Source organism: Phyllobates terribilis, unplaced genomic scaffold (assembly GCF_046119375.1).
Source record: "Phyllobates terribilis strain yellow unplaced genomic scaffold, ASM4611937v1 Scaffold_36__1_contigs__length_13169755, whole genome shotgun sequence".
Lineage (NCBI taxonomy): Eukaryota > Metazoa > Chordata > Amphibia > Anura > Dendrobatidae > Phyllobates > Phyllobates terribilis.
Window position 1 is genome coordinate 7,755,424 of NW_027362796.1, and position 17,921 is coordinate 7,773,344.

Below are 17,921 nucleotides of genomic sequence, written 5' to 3' on the forward strand. Positions count from 1 at the left end.
ATAATCGTCTTATCCCGTGTGTCTGTCTGTGTGTCTGTATGTCTGTCCAGGAAATCCCGCGTCGCTCATTGGTCCGGCAGCAGCCAATCAGCGCCGCGGGATTTCTGGAAAAAGATGGCGGCCGTTAGCGCCTCAACTGCGGGACGGAGCTGAGCGGCGATGCAGCCGGGAGATGAGCGCCGCGAGGCACTCATCTCCCGGCCGGCAACAGCAGAAGGAACCCGACCGCCGGACCCATCTGCGGGACGGAGATGCAGCTGGGAGATGAGCGGCGCGAGGCGCTCATCTCCCGGCCGGTAGCAGCTGACCTCCATGCGGAAGGGAGGACCGGGGAGCGGTGCTGCGGGTCGGGATACTTCTGCTGCGAGCGCCCGCTATGTCCCGGGTTCTCGCAGCGTAAGTAGCCGCACAGGCAGCGCCGCTCCCCGGTCCTCACCAAGACGATTCGATGATTGGTCACGGTCTTCGGACCAGACCAATCACTGATCTTAGCGCAAAACTTCAACACCGCTGTGCTGATTGGTCGGCGACGCCGCCCGCGACCAATCACCGATTTGGGCGCCACATTTAAATATCGGCCGCGACCAATCAGCACAGCGGTGTTTAAATGTGGAGCCAAGATCGGTGATTGGTCGCGACCGATATTTAAATTTGGCGCCCAAATCGGTGATTGGTCGTGGGCAGCGTCCGCGACCAATCAGCACAGTAGTGTTTCACTTTGGCCGCAAGATCAACGATTTGAGCGGCACATTTAAATACCGGCCGCGACCAATTGGATGTCAGCGCCGCTCCCCGGTCTTCCCTTCACGCCTTAGCCGCATGGATGTCAGCGGCGCTGCCTGTGCGGGTACTTCCGCTCCCAGAACCCGGGACATGAGCGGGCGCTCGGAGCAGAATTATCCCAACCCGCAGCGCCGCTCCCCGGTCCTCCCTTCACACCCTAGCCGCTGATGTCCCCAGAGTATCCGCATGGTGTTACAAAGGTCCGGACATTTGTGTTAAAAATCGCTGATTGGTCGCTGGCGCTGCCCGCGACCAATCACCGATTTGGGCGCCAAATTTAAATATCGGCCGCGATCAGCGATTTTTAACACAAATGTCCGGACCTTTGTAACATCATGCGGATACTGTGGGGACATCAGCGGCTAGGGTGTGAAGGGAGGACCGGGGAGCGGCGCTGCGGGTCGGGATACTTCTGCTCCGAGCGCCCACTCATGTCCCGGGTTCTCGCAGCGGAAGCTCCCGCACAGGCAGCGGCGCTCCCCGGTCCTCACTAATACGATTCCGCTCCCCGCTCCTCACCAATACGATTCGCTGATTGGTCGCGCTCTCCGCACGCGACCAATCAGTGATCTTGGCGCTAAAGTTAAACACCGCTCTGCTGATTGATCGCGGTTGTCGGCCGTGACCAGTCAGCAGTATTGGCGCCAAATTTAAACCTCACTCTGCTGATTGGTCGCAACCACCGGCCGCGACCAATCTTCGTTTTTTGTGCCAAATTTAAACAACGCTCTGCTGATTGGTCGCTGTCGCCAGCCGCGAACGATCAGCGAGATTGGCGCCAAATTTAAACACCGCTCTGCTGATTGGTTGAGGCCTCCGGCCGCGACCAATCAGCGATTTTGGCGCCAAATTTTAACAACGCTCTGCTGATTGGTCGCGGCCGGCGACCAATCAGCAGTATTGTCACCAAATTTAAACACCTCTTTGCTGATTGGTCGGGGGCGGCGGCCGCGACCAATCAGCGATTTTGGCGCCAAATTTAAACAACGCTCTTCATCGCTCTGCTGATTGGTTGCGGTCGGCGGTCGCGACCAATCAGCAGTATTGGAACCAAATTTAAAAACCGCTCTGCTGATTGGTCGCGACTAATCAGCGATTTTGGTGCCAAATTTAAACACGCTCTCCAGTTCTCACTAACATGGTTCGCTGATTGGTCGCCGCCGCCGCCCGCGACCAATCTCCGATATTGCCACCAAATTTAAACACCGCTTTGCTAATTGCGCCCGGTCGGCCGCATACATATTCTAGAATACCCGATGCGTTAGAATCGGGCCACCATCTAGTCTATATATATAATCGTCTTATCCCGTCTGTCTGTCTGTCCAGCGGCTCATCTGGCGGACGGAGGTCAGCGGCGATGCAGCGGGGAGATGAGCGCCGCTAGCAGCACAACTACCCCGACCGGCGCCGCTGGCCTCCATGCGACTAACGTCGGGAGATCAGCGGGTTGGCCCGCTGATCTCCCGACAGCAAGTGTGAACGGAGGACCGGGAAGCGGCGCCGCCGGTCGGGATGCTTCTGCTGCGAGCAGCCGCTCATCTCCTGGCTTCTAGCAGCAGAAGGAGCCTCACACGCAGCGCCGCTCCCCGGTCCTCGCTAATACGGAGCCGCACAAGCAGCGCCGCTCCCGGCCCCACACTAATACGACTCTGATTGGTCGCGGTGGCCGGCCGCGACCAATCAGCGAGATGGGCGGCAAATTTAAACACCGCTCTGCTGATTGGTCACGGCCGGCCACCGCGACCAATCAGCGAGATGGGCGGCAAATTTAAACACCGCTCTGCTGATTGGTCACGGCCGGCCACCGCGACCAATCAGCGAGATGGGCGGCAAATTTAAACAACGCTCTGCTGATTGGTTGCGGTGGCCGGCCGCGACCAATGAGCAGCATTGGCGCCAAATTTAAACCCCGCTCTGCTGATTGGTCGCGACCCACGGGCGCGACCAATCAGCGATTTTGGCGCCAAATGTAAACTCCGCTCTGCTGATTGGTCGCGGACGCCAGCCGCGACCAATCAGCGAGATTGGCGCCAAATTTAAACAATGCTATGCTGATTGGTTGCGGTCTCCAGCCGCGACCAATCAGCGAGATTGGCGCCAAATTTAAACAGCGCTCTGCTGATTGGTCGCGGTCGCCAGCAGCGACCGATCAGCGAGATTGATGCCAAATTTAAACAACGCTCTGCTGATTAGTCGCGGACGCTGCCCGCGACCAATCAGCGATTTTGGCGCCACATTTAAACACTGCTGTACTGATTGGTCGCGGACTCCAGCCGCGACCAATCAGCGAGATTGGTGCCAAATTTAAACAGCGCTCTGCTGATTGGTCGCGGACGCCAGACGCGACCAATCAGCCACATTGGCGCCAAATTTAACCAACGCTCTGCTGATTGGTCGCGGCTGCCAGCCCCGACCAATCAGCAATTTTGGTGCCAAATTTAAACAACGCTCTGCTGATTGGTCGCGACCGCCGGCCGCAACCAATCAGCATTATTGGCGCCAAATTTAAACCCCGCTCTGTTGATTGGTCGCGACCGCCGGCCGTGACCAATCTGCGACATAGGTGCCAAATTTTAACACCGCATTGCTGATTGCGCCCGGTCGGCCGCATACATATTCTAGAATACCCGATGCATTAGAATCGGGTCACCATCTAGTTACTTTATAACACTCTCCTAGACATTATATTGACAAACTGATGCAATCAAAAGAGAAATGTGAGAGTGTAATGGGATCTGTAGGGGAAAATCGCTGGTCAGATATACTGGAAAGAGTTCCACAACTGTCTTTAAGTGAATCCCATAGACTGTCCCATATATATGTGATACACCAAGTATACAGGACACCTCAATTTTTATTTAACATAGGATTACGTTCCAGTCCCCACTGTCCTAGATGTAAAACTAACATAGCACATATGCTTCATATGAAGTGGAACTGTCCTAACCTGGTGTCCTTTTGGAAGAGTGTTGTAGCAATGATTAACAAGGTTTATTCAATTGATGCAGAGCTTTCACCATTAGTATGTATACTGGGATATGTTGAAAACTGCGGCGGCACGTATGTTCTATATGGCAAGAAAATAGATAGCCAAAAAATGGATAGCAGACCAGGAGCCTATGATATCAGAATTTATTGATAAAGTTAACTGCCTAGTAAATTTGGAAAAAGGCATATACCTAAAAAGAGATGCTATCTCTAAATTTGACAAGATATGTGGTCTATGATTGATGGCTCTGGTTTGACATCTATGGAATTGAGGAGATTTTGCCCCGGCTTGCTTTGAGTTACGTTTATACACTGCTCAAAAAAATAAAGGGAACACTCAAATAACACATCCTAGATCTGAATGAATGAAATATTCTCATTGAATACTTTGTTCTGTACAAAGTTGAATGTGCTGACAACAAAATAACACAAAAAATCAATGGAAATCAAATTTATTAACCAATGGAGGCCTGGATTTGGAGTCACCCCCAAAATTAAAGTGGAAAAACACATTACAGGCTGATCCAACTTTGATGTAATGTCCTTAAAACAAGTCAAAATGAGGCTCAGTATTGTGTGTAGCCTCCACACGTCTGTATGACCTCCCTACAACACCTGGGCATGCTCCTGATGAGGTTGCGGATGGTCTCCTGTTGGATCTCCTCCCAGACCTGGACTAAAGCATCCGCCAAGTCCTGGACAGTCTGTGGTGCAATGTGACGTTGGTAGATGGAGCAAGACATGATGTCCCAGATGTGCTCAATCGGATTCAGGTCTGGGGAACGGGCAGGCCAGTCCATAGCTTCAATGCCTTCATCTTGCAGGAACTGCTGACACACTCCAGCCACATGAGGTCTGGCATTGTCCAGCATAAGAAGGAACCCAGGGCCAACCGCACCAGCATATGGTCTCACAAGGAGTCTAAGGATCTCATCTCGGTACCTAATGGCAGTCAGGCTACCTCTGGCGAGCACATGGAGGGCTGTATGGCCCTCCAAAGAAATGCCACCCCACACCATTACTGACCCACTGCCAAAACGGTCTTGCTGAAGGATGTTGCAGGCAGCAGATCGCTCTTCACGGCGTCTCCAGACTCTGTCACGTCTGTCACATGTGCTCAGTGTGAACCTGCTTTCATCTGTGAAGAGCACAGGGCGCCAGTGGCGACTTTGCCAATCCTGGTGTTCTGTGGCAAAAGCCAAGTGTCCTGCACTGTGTTGGGCTGTGAGCACAACCCCCATCTGTGGACGTCGGGCCCTCATACTACCCTCATGGAGTCGGTTTCTAACAGTTTGTGCAGACACATGCACATTTGTGGCCTGCTGGAGGTCATTTTGCAGGGCTCTGGCAATGCTACTCCTGTTCCTCCTTGCACAAAGGCGGAGGTAGCGGTCCTGCTGCTGGGTTGTTGCCCTCCTACGGCCCCCTCCACGTCTCCTGGTAGCGCCTCCAGCCACTGGACACTACTCTGACAGACACAGCAAACCTTCTTGCCACAGCTCGCATTGAGGTGCCATCCTGGATAAGCTGCACCACCTGAGCAACTTCTGTGGGTTGTAGAGTCCATCTCATGCTACCACGAGTGTGAAAGCACAACCAACATTCAAAAGTGACCAAAACATCAGCCAAAAAGCATTGGTACTGAGATGTGGTCTGTGGTCCCCACCTGCAGAACCACTCCTTTATTGAGGGTGTCTTGATAATTGGCAATAATTTCCATCTATTGTCTATTCCATTTGCACAACAGCATGTGAAATTGATTGTCAATCGGTGTTGCTTCCTAAGTGGACAGTTTGATTTCACAGAAGTTTGATTTACTTGGAGTTATATTCTGTTCTTTAAGTGTTCCCTTTATTTTTTTGAGCAGTGTATTTATATATAAAGAAAATACACTGATACATTAAATAGGACCAGATACGACACATGGTATATACAGTGGGGAAAATAACTATTTGATACACTGACGATTTTGCAAGTTTTCACACCTACAAAGAAAGGAGAGGTCTGTGATTTTCATCGTAGGTACAATTCAACTATGAGAGACAGAATCTAAAAATGAAAACAAGAAAAATCATATTGTATGATTTTTAAAAAAAACTAAATTGCATTTTATTGCATGAAATAAGTATTTGATCACCTACCAATTAGCAAGAATTCTGGCCCCCACAAACCTGTTAATTTTTCTTTAAGAAGCCCTCCTACTCTGCACTCATTATCTGTATTAACTGCACCTGTTTGAACTTGTTACCTGTATAAAAGACACCTATCCACACACTCAATCAATCACATTCCAACCTCTCCACCATGGCAAATACCAAAGAGCTGTTTAAGGACACCAGGGACAAAATTGTAGACCTGCACAAGGCTGGGATGGGCTACAGGACAATAGGCAATCAGCTGTGTGAAAAGGCAACAACTGTTCGCAGAAATATTAGAAAATGGACCAAACACAAGATGATTGTCAATCTTCCTCTGTCTGGGGCTACATACAAGATCTCGCCTTGTGGAGTAAGGATGATTTTGAGAAAAGTCAGTAATCAGCTCAGAACTACACGGAAGGACCCGGTCAATGACTTAATGAGAATTGGGACCACAGTCTCAAACATTACTGTTAGTAACACACTATGCTGTCATTAAAATCCTGCAGGGCATGTAAAGTTCCCTCTGGTCCAGGCCCGTTTAAAGTTCACCAATGACCACTTGGATGATTCAGAGGAGGCATGACAGAAGGTCATGTGGTCTGATGAGACAAAAATAGAATTTTTTGTTATCAACTTCACTCGCCGTGTTTGAAAGAAGAAGGATGAATACAACCCCAAGAACAGCATCCCAATCATGAAGCATGGTGGGGGAAACATCATACTTTGAGGGTGTTTTTCTGCAAAGGGTACAGGATGACTGTACCGTATTGAAGGAAGGATGGATGGGATGATATATCGAGAGATTTTAGCCAACAACCTCCTTCCTTCAGTAAGAGCATTGAAGATGGGTCATAGCTGGGTCTTCCAGCATGACAATGACCCAAAACACACAGCCAGGACAACAAAGGAGTGGCTCTGTAAGAAGCATGTCAAGGTTCTGGAGTGGCATAGTCAGTCTCCATACCTGAACCCAATAGAAAATCTTTGGAGGATGCTGAAACTCAATGTTGCCCAGCAACAGCCCCGAAACCTGAAAGATCTGGAGAAGATCTGTATGGAGGCGTGGGCCAAAATCCCTGCTGCAGTGTGTGCAAACCTGGTCAACAGCTACAGGAAAAATCTGACCTATATAATTGCAAACAAAGGTTTCTGTACCAAATAAGTTCTGTTTTTCTATTGTATTACAGTATATACAGTACAGACCAAAAGTTTGGACACACCTTCTCATTTAAAGATTTTTCTGTATTTTCATGACTATGAAAATTGTACATTCACACTGAAGGCATCAAAACTATGAATTAACACATGTGGAATTATATACTTAACAAAAAAGTGTGAAACAACTGAAAATATGTTTTATATTCTAGGTTCTTCAAAGTAGCCACCTTTTGCTTTGATGACTGCTTTGCACACTCTATGTATAATGTATAAGGGGCATAATAGGGGCATTACACTGTGTGGGGGCATCATACATCTTACATACTGCATAAGGGGCATGATGGGGGCATTACACTGTGTGAGGGCATCATACATACTGCATAAGGGGCATAATGGGGGCATTACACTGTGGGGGGGCATCATACATCCTGTATAAGGGGCATAATGGGGGCATTACACTGTGTGGGGGCATACTACATACTACATAAGGGGCATAATGGGGGCATTACACTGTGTAGGGGGCATCATACATCCTGTATAAAGGGCATAATGGGGGCATTACACTGTGTGGGGGCATCATACGTCCTGCATAAGGGGCATAATGGGGTCATTACACTGTGTGGGGGCATCATACATACTGCATAAGGGGCATAATGGGGGCATTACACTGTGTGGGGGGCATCATACATCCTGTATAAGGGGCATAATGGGAGCATACACTGTGTGGGGGCATACTACATACTACATAAGGGGCATAATGGGGGCATTACACTGTGTGGGGGCATCATACATCCTGCATAAGGGGCATAATGGGGGCATTACACTGTGGGGGCATCATACATCCTGCATAAGGGGCATAATGGGGGCATTACACTGTGTGGGGGCATCATATATTCTGCATAAGGGGCATAATGGGGTATTACACTGTTTGGGGGCATTATACATCCTGCATAGGGGGCATAATGGGGGCATTACACTGTGTGGGGGCATCATGCATCCTGCATAAGGGGCATAATGGGGGCATTACACTGTGTGGGGGCATCATAAATCCTGCATAAGGGGTATAATGGGGGCATTACACTGTGTGGGGGCATCATACATCCTGCATAAGGGGCATAATGGGGGCATTACACTGTGTGGCGCATCATACATACTGTATAAGGGGCATAATGGGGGCATTACACTGTGTGGGGGCATCATACATACTGCATAAGGGGCATAATGGGGGCATTACACTGTGGGGGCATCATACATCCTGCATAAGGGGCATAATGGGGGCATTACACTGTGTGGGGGGCATCATACATCCTGCATAAGGGGCATAATGGGGGCATTACACTGTGGGGCCAGTAAAGGGGTCCTGTACTATGAGAACAATACGTTTCCTCCCTTCCTGTCTCCATAGTTGAGTCGTATGTATCTATTACAGGAAACAGAACAAAAACCTTATGATTCTTATAAAGGGGCAACACAAGACCCCAAAAGAGTCTCCGTGCTGAAGGGGTTAATGCCCCCTGCGCCCAGTAATGGGGTCTCCACATACCTCCACCTGCAGAGCCGCCACCACATATATGGCTGCTCTGTGCGCACAGGAGCTGTGATGAGGTCACAGGAGGGGAGGAGTCAGGGGTCACATGATCAGGGGCCTCAGTGGATGCAGGACTCTGCTGTGCTGGTTGTCATGGTGCTGGATGAGCTGAAGGTTATGTGTGGGGTCAGGAGGGGTTTACAGTGTGGATGTAGCAGAGCCGCGTGTGTACGAGGTGTACGGAGCAGAGCCGAGCGTGTACGAGGTGTACGGAGCGGAGCCGCGTGTGTACGAGGTGTACGGAGCAGAGCCGCGCGTGTACGAGGCGTACGGAGCGGAGCCGCGCGTGTACGAGGCGTACGGAGCGGAGCCGCGCGTGTACGAGGCGTATGGAGCGGAGCCGCGTGTGTACGAGGTGTACGGAGCAGAGCCGTGTGTGTACGAGGTGTACGGAGCAGAGCCGTGTGTGTACGAGGTGTACGGAGCGGAGCCGCGTGTGTACGAGGCGTACGGAGCGGAGCCGCCTGTGTACGAGGCGTGCGGAGCGGAGCCGCCTGTGTACGAGGCGTGCGGAGAGGAGCCGCGTGTGTACGAGGCGTGCGGAGCGGAGCCGCCTGTGTACGAGGCGTGCGGAGCGGAGCCGCGTGTGTACGAGGCGTGCGGAGCGGAGCCGCGTGTGTACGAGGCGTGCGGAGCGGAGCCGCGTGTGTACGAGGCGTACGGAGCGGAGCTGTGTGTGTACGAGGCGTACGGAGCAGAGCCGCATGTGTATGAGGCGTACGGAGCGGAGCAACGCGTGTACGAGGTGTACGGAGCGGAGCCGCGCGTGTGCGAGGCGTACGGAGCTGAGCCGTGTGTGTACGAGGTGTACGGAGCGGAGCCGCGTGTGTACGAGGTATACGGAGCAGAGCCGTGTGTGTACGAGGTGTACGGTGAGCTGAAGTTTATGTGTGGGGGGTCAGGAGGGGTTTACAGTGTGGATGTAGCAGAGCCACGTGTGTACGAGGTTTACAGAGCGGAGGCGCGCGTGTACGAGGCGTACGGAGCGGAGGCGCGCGTGTACGAGGCGTACGGAGCGGAGGCGCGCGTGTACGAGGCGTACGGAGCGGAGGCGCGCGTGTACGAGGCGTACGGAGCGGAGGCGCGCGTGTACGAGGCGTACGGAGCGGAGGCGCGCGTGTACTAGGCGTACGGAGCGGAGGCGCGCGTGTACGAGGCGTACGGAGCGGAGGCGCGCGTGTACGAGGCGTACTGGGCGGAGCCGCGCGTGTACGAGGCGTACTGGGCGGAGCCGCGCGTGTACGAGGCGTACTGGGCGGAGCCGCGCATGTACGAGGCGTACTGGGCGGAGCCGCGCGTGTACGAGGCGTACTGGGCGGAGCGGAGCCGTGTGTATGTACTTCTGCTGTGGCTGCTGCTGTGGCTGTATTGATTAGACTGAGGAGATGAAGGGTTTTTGGGGCTACAGAAGTAGAAGATGCTCCTACATGAGGGCTGCACAGGGAACAGGTGGATTTTTTTAATGTGTGGGTCTGCGTGGGGAAGAAGAGAGTCCTTTTACTTGCATGGGGCTTCGTGTTGGAGGTCTGCGTGGGGAAGGAGGTTGGTGCTGTTACTTGCATGGGGCTGGAGGTCTGCGTTGGGAAGGAGGGGGTGTTATTACTGTCTGTGTGAGGAAGGAGGGGGTCCTGTTATTTGCGTTGGGCTGCATGGGTAAGGAGGGGGTCCTGTTATTTGCGGTGGGCTGTATGATGGGGGTATGCATGGGGAAGGAGGGGGGTCCTGTTATTTACATGTGGAAGTAGGGGGTCCTGTTATTTGCATTGGGCTGCATGCTGGGGGTCTGCATGGGGAAGGAGTGGGGTCCTGTTATTTGTGTGGGGATGGAGGTCTGCGTCGGGAAGGAGGGGGTGCTATTACTTGCATGCTGGGGGCTGTGTGAGGGAGGAAGAGGATGATGCGACATAGCTGTGTGGGGAAGAAGATGATGTTACATAGTGCTGCGCAGGATAATATATCATGTCCCTCTTCGACCGCCTGCTCCCTCTTCAACCGCCTGCAATCTGGCTTCCGATCGCATCACTCGACTGAAACTGCCCTGACCAAAGTCACCAACGACCTACTAAATGTCAAATCCAAGCGACACTACTCCATCCTCCTTCTTCTGGACCTGTCATCTGCCTTTGACACAGTGGACCATTCCCTCTTACTCCAGATTCTCTCATCTCTTGGCATCACGGACTTGGCTTTATCTTGGATCTCCTCATACTTAACAGACAGGACATTCAGCGTCTCCCACTCACGCACCACCTCCTCATCTCGCCCCCTATCTGTTGGTGTCCCCCAAGGTTCAGTTCTAGGACCTCTGCTCTTCTCCATCTACACCTTTGGCCTGGGACAGCTCATAGAGTCTCACGGTTTTCAGTATCACCTCTATGCTGAAGACACACAGATCTACCTCTCTGGACCCGATATCTCCTCCCTACTAACCAAAATCCCACAATGTCTGACCGCCATCACATCCTTCTTCTCTGACAGATTTCTAAAACTCAACATGGATAAAACAGAGTTCATCATCTTTCCGCCATCTCATTCAACCCTCCCAACTGACATAGCTATCAACGTCAATGGCTGTTCACTCTCCTCAGTCCCACAAGCTCGCTGCCTTGGAGTAACCCTGGACTCTGATCTCTCCTTCAAGCCACATATCCAAGCTCTTTCCACTTCCTGCCGACTCCAACTCAAAACATCTCCTGGATCCGTGCATTCCTCAGCAAAGACTCTGCAAAAACACTAGTGCATGCCCTCATCATATCCCGCCTCGACTACTGCAACCTCCTGCTCCGTGGCCTCCCTTCCAACACTCTTGCGCCTCTCCAATCTATCCTAAACTCTGCTGCTCGACTAATCCACCTGTCCCCCCGCTATTCCCCAGCCTCTCCTCTCTGTCAATCTCTTCACTGGCTCCCCATTGCCCAGAGAATTCAGTTCAAAACTCTAACCATGGCATACAAAGCCATCCACAACCTGTCTCCCCCATACATCTGTGACCTAGTCTCCTGGTACTTACCTGCACGCAATCTCCGATCCTCACAAGATCTCCTCCTCTACTCCCCTCTTATCTCCTCCTCCCACAATCGTATACAAGCTTTCTCCCGTGCATCCCCCCTACTCTGGAACTCTCTACCCCAACACATCAGACTCTCACCGACCGTGGAAACCTTCAAAAGAAACCTGAAGACCTGCCTCTTCCGACAAGCCTACAACCTGCAGTAACCCCCGCTGCACGACCAGCTCTACCCTCACCTAATGTATCCTCACCCATCCCTTCTAGAATGTGAGCCCTCGCGGGCAGGGTCCTCGCTCCTCCTGTACCAGTCGCTGACTCGTTTTGTTAAGATTATGTAAATGCGTTTGTTATGTATATCCCTATCACATGTAAAGCGCCATGGAATAAATGGCGCTATAATAATAAATAATAATAATGTCCCTTGAGTTGGCCTTCATACGGTAGGTTGCACAGGGAAGTATTGTGTTACTTGTATGGGTCTGCATGTGGTGGGTACATAAAGCTGTTTTTCTCATTAACCCTCCGTCACATACAATAGGCCTGACAGACATCTCTTTTACTTTCATTTCTCCTTCCTCACCAGATTGTGAGGAAATCCCCTCCCTCCAGGTAGTCTCCTGTCTCTAGCAGCTCTGTGAAACCTCATACCACAGTTGGATTGCAGAGCTTCAGGAGGACAGATATAACTGCGCTAATCTCTCAGGCTCATTGTATGTGAATTCCGATATCAGGAAATATCGTATCGGATTGGATCGGGCCGATACCCAAAAAGTATCGGATATCGCCGATTCCGATACCGGAAACCAATGCAAGTCAATGGGACACAAATATCGGAATGAAAATAAACCCTTTCTTTCCTTGTAAGTTAATTCTACATGAAGTAAAACAACTAAGAATAATGTAGAATGACATGAAAAGCCGGCAATTCATCAGCGGCATTCACCGGTACCCGACAATTTACAACAGAAAGAATAGAGCTTCACACATAGATTAGGTAGATAGAACCATGTCAGTCACATATATATGAAGTACAGTGACAGTGTTACTTACAGAACTTGTCATTTAGTGTAAAGGATTTATTTAAAAAAATATTAGTGTTTTCGTGCACCGTCTCTTTAAAAAAGCCGGCCGGCAATTCAGCAGCGGTACCCGACAATTTATAACAGACAGAATAGAGCTTCACACATAGATTAGATAGATAGAAACATGTCAGTCACATATCTATGAAGTACAGTGACAGTGTTGCTTACTGTACTTGTCATTTAGTGTAAAGGATTTATTTAAAAAAATATTAGTGTTTTCGTGCACCGTCTCTTTAAGAAAGCCGGCCGGCAATTCAGCATCTGTACCCGACAATTTATAACAGACAGAATAGAGCATCACACAAAGATTAGATAGATAGAAACATGTCAGTCACATATATATGAAGTACAGTGACAGTGTTGCTTACTGTACTTGTCATTTAGTGTTAAAATAAATGATTTATTTAAAAAAAAATTGGTGTGGGGTTCCCCTTAATTTTAGGCTCTAGCGGAGGTTAAGCAGACAGCTGGGGCAAATGTTTGAAGCCTGGGAAGGGGGTAATACCCACGGAGCTTCCCAGGCTACTTATATCAGCCCCCAGCTGAATACCTAGCCTTTACTAGCTATTAAAATGGGGGAACCCCCCCAAAAAAAATAACGTGGGGTTCCCCCTAATTTAATAGCTAGCAAAGGCTAGGCAGACAGCTGGGGGCTGATTTTAATAGCCCAGGAAGGGTGCCATGAATATTGGCCCCCTCCCAGGCTAGAAACACCAGCCTGGGAGGGGGCAAATTAAAAAAAATTGATGTGGGGCTTCGCCCTATATTTGTGTCCAGCCAGGTACAGCAGGCAGGAACGGGCTGCCCCCAACCACCAGCAGCCTATTTGTACCTAGCCGGACACAACAATATAGGGAAGCCCTTTTTTTCTTAATTATTCCATGAATTTCATGAATTTAAAAAAAAAATACGTGGAGCTTCGCCCTATTTTTGTGTCCAGCCAGGTACAACTAGGCAGCTGGGGGCTGGAATCTGCAGCGCAGGGAGGCCCAAGCTTTCTGGGCCCCACCCGCTGCAAATTGCAGTCCGCAGCCGCCCCGGAAAATGGCGCGTTCATAGAAGCGCCATCTTCTGGCGCTGTACCCAACTCATCCAGGGCCCTGGTGCGGTGGCTCACTGGGTAATAAAGGGGTTAAGGCCAGCTTGGCATTATCAGCTGGCCCTAAGCCCGAAATTCATGGGGTCACGCCAATATTAGACATGACCACCATGAATTTCTAGTAAAGTATTTAAAAAAAACACAAACACACAGAAAAAAGTCCTTTAATTGAAATAAACACACAATTCTTTATTGTTCTAAATTAAACCATACTTACCGTCACGCCCATTCCAGCTGAAGCCAACGATCTCCTGCAATAAAAGTAAAATAATAAAGCAACATCATCCTTACCTTTCCATGGCTCCCACGACAGCTTCAGCTCTGCTACATCGAGATGACAGGCTGGACCGCAGCAGAACGCTGCCATCCAGCCTGTCATCCCGCAGACACTGAGAAGCGCAGGCATGCTTGCGCTCCTCAGTGTCTGGCTGTGACGGCATAAAGATGAGCCGAGGTCATGTCCAATGAACTCAGCTCACTTCATGTACGTCACTGACAGCGTGGGAGAATTCTCACGCTGAAGCGCTGAGTGCAGGAGAATTTTCCCACGCTGTCAGTGACGTGCATGAGGTGAGCTGAGTTCATTGGACATGACCTCACCTCATGTATGTCACTGACAGCGTGGGAGAATTCTCATGCTGAAGCGCTGAGTGCAGGAGAATTTTCCCACGCTGTCAGTGATGTGCATGAGGTGAGCTGAGTTCATTGGACATGACCTCGGCTCATCTTTATACCGTCACAGCCTGACACTGAGGAGCGCAAGCATGCCTGCGCTTCTCAGTGTCCGCGGGATGACAGGCTGGATGGCAGCGTTCTGCTGCGGTCCAGCCTGTCATCTCGATGTAGCAGAGCTGAAGCTGTCGTGGGAACCATGGAAAGGTAAGGATGAGGTTGCTTTATTATTTTTCTTTTATTGAAGGAGATCGTTGGCTTCAGCTGGAATGGGCGTGACGGTAAGTATGGTTTAATTTAGAACAATAAAGAATTGTGTCTTTATTTCAATTAAAGGACTTTTTTCTGGGTGTTTGTGTTTTTTTTAAATACTTTACTAGAAATTCATGGCGGTCATGTCTAATATTGGCGTGACCCCATGAATTTCGGGCTTAGGGCCAGCTGATAATGCCAAGCTGGCCTTAACCCCTTTATTACCCAGTGAGCCACCGCACCAGGGCCCTGGATGAGTTGGGTACAGCGCCAGAAGATGGCGCTTCTATGAACGCGCCATTTTCCGGGGCGGCTGCGGACTGCAATTTGCAGCGGGTGGGGCCCAGAAAGCTTGGGCCTCCCTGCGCTGCAGATTCCAGCCCCCAGCTGCCTAGTTGTACCTGGCTGGACACAAAAATAGGGCGAAGCCCCACGTATTTTTTTTTTTAATTATTTCATGAAATTCATGGAATAATTAAGAAAAAAAGGGCTTCCCTATATTGTTGTGTCCGGCCAGGTACAAATAGGCAGCTGGTGGTTGGGGGCAGCCCGTTCCTGCCTGCTGTACCTGGCTGGACACAAATATAGGGCGAAGCCCCACATCAATTTTTAATTATTTCATGAATTTCCTGAAATAATTAAAAAAAAATTGACGTGGGGCTTTGCACTATATTTGTGTCCAGCCAGGTACAGCAGGCAGGAACGGGCTGCCCCCAACCACCAGCTGCCTATTTGTACCTGGTTGGACACAACAATATAGGGAAGCCCTTTTTTTCTTAATTATTCCATGAATTTCATGAAATAATTAAAAAAAAAAAAAAAACGTGGAGCTTCTCCCTATTTTTGTGTCCAGCCAGGTACAACTAGGCAGCTGGGGGATGGAATCTGCAGCGCAGGGAGGCCCAAGCTTTCTGCCCCCCCCCCCCCCCCCCGCTGAAAATTTGAAAATTGCAGTCCGCAGCCGCCCCGGAAAATGGCGCGTTCATAGAAGCTGGATGCTGTACCTGGCTGGCATACAAAAATATGGCGAAGCCCACGTCAAAAGTTTTGGGAAAAATTAATTAAAAAATAAATAATAATTTAGGGACTGCATCTTTATTAACTCCTCAAATGTCATTTAGTGTTAAAATAAAGGATTTATTTAAAACAAAAATGACGTGGGATCCCCCATAATTTTAGTCTCTAGCGGAGGTTAAGCAGACGGCTGGGGCAGATGTTTGAAGCCTGGGAAGGGGGTAATACCCACGGAGCTTCCCAGACTACTAATATCAGCCCCCAGCTGAATACCTAGCCTTTACTAGCTATTAAAATGGGGGACCCCCCCCAAAAAAATTACGTGGGGTTCCCCCTATTTTAATAGCTAGCAAAGGCTAGGCAGACAGCTGGGGGCTGATATTAATAGCCCAGGAAGGGTGCCATGAATAATGGCCCCCTCCCAGGCTAGAAACACCAGCCGTCAGCCGCCCCAGAAATGGCGCATCCATATGATGCGCCAATTCTGGCACTTAGCCTCGCTCTTCCACGCTGCCCTGGTGCGGTGGCAGGGGGTAATAGTGGTGGGGTTCATGTCAGCGCCAGCTGCCATGAAGCCCAGGTTAGTAATGATGGGCGTCTATAAGACACCCCCATTACTAACCTACAAAGTGTTAAAAAGAAAAAACACACTACACCCAGAAAAAAATAATTTATTTGAAATAAAACACACCATTTTATTTAATTCTTAGTTTACTAAAAATAATAGTTACCTGTCCACGTTCCTGCGCTGATCTCCCATGCACAGCTGTCACATCTGGAGATGGTGACAGCTGTGCATGGCTGCTGTAAGCTCACGCTGCCGGGAACACGTCCGCTCCCGGCAGCGGGAGCCACTGACTGAGGTCACCGGAGTGCATTCAGGCAGCGCAGCTCCGGAGACCTCCTTTACGGCACTACTGTACCGTGGGAATTTCTCACGATACAGCAGGGCCGTAAAGCAGCTAACCGAAGCAGCACTGCCTGAACTCCGGCAAACCCTTACGGCCCCGTCATTCTAGCGGCGGCAGTGGTTTAGAGCGGTCACATTCTATGTGGCTTCTCTGAACTGGAGATCTTCGTGGGACACTCGTGGACTACTACGGAGGGGTAAGGATAAGGTTGTGGTTTATTATTTTATATTTTATTACAGGAGATCAATGGCTTCGGGGAATTAGGTGTCTAGGTGAGTATAGGTGTAGTTTTTTATTTTATTTTAGGTGGCGATCGGCGGGGACAGGTAATGTATGAACTAATTTATTGTAGGCAACCACTGGCCACCAATGACATGTATTTAAAATTTATTGGGGACACAGTAGGGCAATTTAAATAGCAGCATCAGGCTGATGGGAACTACTGCTCCCATCGAGCTGATCCTGCTGGCACGAGTGGACGGGGGACAGACATAGGCCGATGGGAGTAGTAGTGTCACATCGGCCTATGTCTGCCTGCACGCACAGACACCGCGCACACCCGCACAAACATCGCACAGACACCCCGCACACACACGCAGACATCGCACACACACCCCGCACACACACGCACAGACACCCGCACACACACTAATCATGACCGGTCTGATGGTCTGGGAGGTGAGGCTGACCTGTGCGGCCGTGGGAAAGTTCATGTGAGTTCAGGCTTCAGGTCACCAAAGCACCTTGTCCCGGCCCTAGGTACAGTAAGGTCATCATAATGTGGTGTGGAGGGTACTGTGTAGGAATACACTGTGTGGGTATCTTACAGTGTTTGGGGAGGCACTTTAGTTGGCATCATACTTTATAGGAGCAATGAAAGGGGAATCTAGGGCTTAAATAGGAGGAAAATTACTCTGTACGTGCGGTAAAGTGGTGAGATCTGCTCTTCTGGGCCCCTGATTATTATGATGCAATTTTTCTCTTTATTACTCACCTGCTTTGTTACCTGCTGTGACCTTCTTTCCTGTGATTGGTCGTGTTTGATCATGTGCATTGCAGGATATCCTATAAGACTCTTCCCAATTCACAATTGTATATGCAATGAATATAGACAGCAGTGTGAACATTTGCTGGTAACAGATGGTTACTGGACTTGTGACCTTTTAAGTATTTTTTTAATAAAGTGTTTTTACGAAGATTTGAATGCTGCAATTTTTCTTCCT

At 50.0% G+C, this 17,921-nt stretch overlaps 1 protein-coding gene across 1 annotated transcript in view; it reads right to left on the minus strand.

Moving 5' to 3' along the window:
• The window catches only part of LOC141182823 (uncharacterized), a 39,719-nt gene extending 31,039 nt beyond the window's left edge, over window positions 1-8,680 (minus strand). Inside the window, exon 1 of the mRNA XM_073660946.1 lies at window positions 8,614-8,680. The gene's annotated coding sequence lies outside the window, so the exon portion shown is untranslated. The remainder of the gene's footprint in view (window positions 1-8,613) is intronic.
• Window positions 8,681-17,921: the final 9,241 nt, after the last annotated feature.